The 5,000-nt window shown below is 44.5% G+C and overlaps 1 protein-coding gene across 2 annotated transcripts in view; it reads left to right on the forward strand.

Annotated features, from left to right (window-relative positions):
• LOC143295975 (cdc42 homolog) overlaps positions 1–5,000 on the forward strand; it is a 48,912-nt gene that overhangs the window by 15,945 nt on the left and 27,967 nt on the right. The window lies entirely within an intron of this gene.

The raw sequence follows: 5,000 nt of genomic DNA on the forward strand, positions 1-5,000 counted from the left end.
TGTACATCACACCCTGTTATCATGAAACAACATCGTCATAATGCATCACAGCCTGTTATCATGAAACAACATCGTCATAATACATCACACCTTGTTATCATGAAACAACATCGTCATAATACATCACACCCTGTTATCATGAAACAACATCGTCACTGTACATCACACCCTGTTATCATGAAACAACATCGTCACTGTACATCACACCCTGTTATCATGAAACAACATCGTCATAATGCATCACAGCCTGTTATCATGAAACAACATCGTCATAATACATCACACCCTGTTATCATGAAACAACATCGTCACAATACATCACACCCTGTTATCATGAAACAACATCGTCACTGTACATCACACCCTGTTATCATGAAACAACATCGTCACAATACATCACACCCTGTTATCATGAAACAACATCGTCACAATACATCACACCCTGTTATCATGAAACAACATCGTCACAATACATCACACCCTGTTATCATGAAACAACATCGTCATAATACATCACACCCTTGTTATCATGAAACAACATCGTCACAATACATCACACCTTGTTATCATGAAACAACATCGTCACAATACATCACACCCTGTTATCATGAAACAACATCGTCACTGTACATCACACCCTGTTATCATGAAACAACATCGTCACTGTACATCACACCCTGTTATCATGAAACAACATCGTCACTGTACATCACACCCTGTTATCATGAAACAACATCGTCATAATGCATCACAGCCTGTTATCATGAAACAACATCGTCATAATACATCACACCCTGTTATCATGAAACAACATCGTCACAATACATCACACCCTGTTATCATGAAACAACATCGTCACTGTACATCACACCCTGTTATCATGAAACAACATCGTCACAGTACATCACACCCTGTTATCATGAAACAACATCGTCACAATACATCACACCCTGTTATCATGAAACAACATCGTCACAATACATCACACCCTGTTATCATGAAACAACATCGTCACAATACATCACACCCTGTTATCATGAAACAACATCGTCACAATACATCACACCTTTTATTTATTTATTTTATTTTTATTTTATTTTATAGAAACCTTCTTCTTCTTCTTAGTGGTTGTGGATGTGGAAGTAGAAGTAGGTGTAGTACATAGTATGCATCCTTCTGTCTCAGGTGATGTTTATGGCGCTGTCTTGCCTGGCCAGTTGGGGTCTGATGGGGGTAGGTATGCCTGACTGCGAACAGCGTATAACTGTGAACGGTTGATGCACTGCACCATTTCGAATCGTTCTCACCACACATGGGCCTGTTTCATAATTGAACGCCTGCTTCGAACTCGTTCTGCCTTAATGAATATCCATTTTCCTGAACCAGTCCAAGCTATTTTCGACCATTTCCGCGTTCTTCTCTTCGCGCAAACACTGCCGACCAGGTTCACAAACGTGCTCTCCAAATCCTCAAATCAAGGGAAGGAAGTAGTAGAACTTGAGCTTTGACGGCGTTTAAAATAGCTGATTTGATTGGATATGCTGAATAAATTGTGCATTACCAGTGCTGTGAGAATTGAGAAAGCATGTTGGTTACAGATCGGAACATCAGTTTTCACACAAAAAATCTCTAAAATAATGTCGTTTGCGATCAGACCATGGCATATTTTGACATGAGTCTATTTGCGAACGACACTGCACGGTTACTGAACGCTCTTAAAAGGGTGTTTGTGTGCTGTGCTGTGCTGTGTGTGTGTGTGTGTGTGTGTGTAAAATCAAAACCAACAATACAGCAGTCTGGTACTATATTCCAATAAATTATATGTTATGTCTAATGAGTTCAAGACCTGCTTCTGTTTCAATTGTCCACATGTACCCAAACCCGTCGTTCGCAATTAGACTTGCCCGTTCGCGTTTACCCTCAGGCACCCATGCTTTTTCAACCGTTGATAAAACGTCGAAACGAAGGAGTAGATTAACTTTTCATGCTGCAACCAATCGGAGAAAGCCTTCAAAAACAGAATATCTACATTTCAATATCGTACAACCTGTTATCTGTGTAATACTACGAGGTCACGCCTGTTCGCGGACGACACAACATGGTCACTTCTCCAGCAGCCCAGACCCATCTACAACAAGACCTCAACCAGCTTGCTGTGTTGGAGAAGAGATGGGACATGGCCTTTCATCCTGGAAAGTGCACCACTCTGCCTGTGACCCGCAGCAGGAACCCCCTCCACTTTGACTACTGTCTGCACGGCCATATCCTCCTGGAGACCGTCACCAGCGCTAAGTATCTAGGCGTCACCATCTGCAGCGATCTTAGCTGGGACACGCACATCAACCACCTGAGCAACAAAGCCAACAAGACCCTAGGCTTCCTGCGACGTAACATCAAAGTCAGCTCCAGGAAGATCAAGGAAATGGCCTACAAGTCCTTCGTGTGACCCATCCTGGAGTACGCCAGCAGCATCTGGGATCCACACACCGAGCAGAACATCAGTTTCAGTTTCAGTTTCAGTTTCAGTAGCTCAAGGAGGCGTCACTGCGTTCGGACAAATCCATATACGCTACACCACATCTGCCAAGCAGATGCCTGACCAGCAGCGTAACCCAACGCGCTTAGTCAGGCCTTGAGAGAGAAAAAAAGGTGAATAAATAATAGATAAATACATAAAAAAACAACTACTACCACTACTAATAATATGTATAAGGCGCAAAAACTTGATGAAGTCAACTATAAGCGTACATAAATAAATAAATAATAATTATAATATAAAAAAGTAATAATAATAATATTAATAAAAAAAAGACAAAAAAAGACAACAATGATGATAAATCAGCAAATAAATGTAAAACATGGAGACATACATTCACACATACACCCACATATGCATAACAGATAATGCACCAAACATGCAGTTTCACAGATATGAAAGAACATCAGCAAGTTGAAGGCGGTGCAGCGCAGGGCAGTCCGTTTCGTGATGAGGCACTGCCACAACACCTCTAGTCCCACCGCCATGCTTGAAGAACTGAAGTGGCCCAGCCTGCAGGACATGACGACGTACAGCACGCCTGTCCATGCTGTACAAGATCCACAACGACCTGGTCAGCACAGAAGGCATTAAAGCCAGCCTGCGCCCTGCACCTCCACGCCGACGCCGCCGCGGCCACGATCAGCAGTTCACCATTCCACCACAGTGCAGAACGCAGTACAGACAGCAGGCGTTCCTTCCCCGTACCATCAAGGACTGGAACGAGCTACCCCAGGACGGTGTAGAGGCCAAGACCATCGACACCTTCGTGTCAAGGGCCTCCCATCTCCATTAAAAGCCACGCCCGGGTTGTTGTTTGTTTTTTTGTGTGTTTTTTTTTCGAGTGCGGACCCCTTGACAGAATAATCAACCAGCTGGTTGTGGTCGCTGCCAAGGAAGAAGAAGAAGATACACACGTTGAGCTGGTTCCTTCGACTGGGTCGTTCGCAATTTAGGGTTACCTACCCTGTCAGCGTTATGATCTTCATGACCATCATCGTCATCATCAATATAATTCTGGATCGAGCAAGGATGTTTGGGGATTGCTTTTTTTTTTTTTAAATAGTTTTTTTTTAATGTGATATCTTTTAAATTCTTTATCACCCCATAGCCACCTGCAGTGTAGTAAGCTCCACCAGTCGTGGTGAGGGTGATTTCAGACGAGGTCTTCTTCTTCTTCTTCTTCTTCTTGGATAACTGCCCGCCTTCAACAAGTTGAAGATTCTGGCATAATAATTTGGGGGGGTTCCGGTTTGCTGCTCTGTAGGGAATGCAGTCAGTGCCAGCCTATCAGGGGAGGGGCGGGGGTGTCCGGAAGGGGGGCAAGGGGGGAGGGTGAGGGCGAAGGGAGTAGGGGCCATCACACTCACTATTTCAGGCCTCTAGGCAGGCAGAGCTAGGCCCTAGTTAGGTCCATGGTCAAAGGTCTCACAGCCTTTCCCGGCCACCAGGCCAGCTCCGGAACTCACGTCCACTGTGACTGGGGCTGGGCATAGGAAGGTGGGGCCCAGTCCTCTCCTTCCGGCGTTTTCACCAGCCCCAGGCACTTCTTCTTCTTCTTCTTCTTCTTCTGCGTTCGTGGGCTGCAACTCCCACGTTCACTCGTATGCACACGAGTGGGATTTTACGTATATGACCGTTTTTACCCCGCCATGTAGGCAGCCATATTCCGCTTTCGGGGGTGTGCATGCTGGGTATGTTCCTGTTTCCATAACCCACCGAACGCTGACATGGATTACAGGATCTTTAACGTGCGTATTTGATCTTCTGCTTGCACATACACACGAAGGGGGTACAGGCACTAGCAGGTCTGCACATATGTTGACCTGGGAAATCGTAAAAATCTCCACCCTTAACCCACCAGGCGCCATCACCGTGATTCGAACCCGGGACCCTCAGATCGAAAGTCCAACGCTTTAACCACTCGGCTATTGAGCCCGTCCCCCAGGCAATTCTATTTCTATCTGTCATCAACATCTAAACCTTTCAGTTTCGGTTTCTCAAGGAGGCGGCGTCACTGCGTTGGGACAAATCCATATACGCCACACCACATCTGCTTGGCAGATCCCTGACCAGGAGCATGACCCAACGCGCTTAGTCAGGCTTTTCTAAAGAAAATAGATAGTTACAACGCGCTTAGTCAGGCTTTTCTAAAGAAAATAGATAGTTACAACGCGCTTAGTCAGGCTTTTCTAAAGAAAATAGATAGTTACAACGCGCTTAGTCAGGCTTTTCTAAAGAAAATAGATAGTTACAACAACAACAGCAACAACAACAACAAAAAGAAAATAATAGGATTCGTTCAAACAGTTTCGCTTGCTTTTTTTTTGTTCTTTTTTTCTTTTCTTTTTTTCGTTTTCTTTTTTTGTCACAACTGATTTCTCTATGTGAAATTCAGGCTGCTCTCCCCAGGGAGAGCGCGTCGCTACACTACAGCGCCATCCATTTTTTAAAAATTTTTTTC

The sequence above is a fragment of the Babylonia areolata genome, chromosome 21 (assembly GCF_041734735.1).
Source record: "Babylonia areolata isolate BAREFJ2019XMU chromosome 21, ASM4173473v1, whole genome shotgun sequence".
Classification (NCBI taxonomy): Eukaryota; Metazoa; Mollusca; class Gastropoda; order Neogastropoda; family Buccinidae; genus Babylonia; species Babylonia areolata.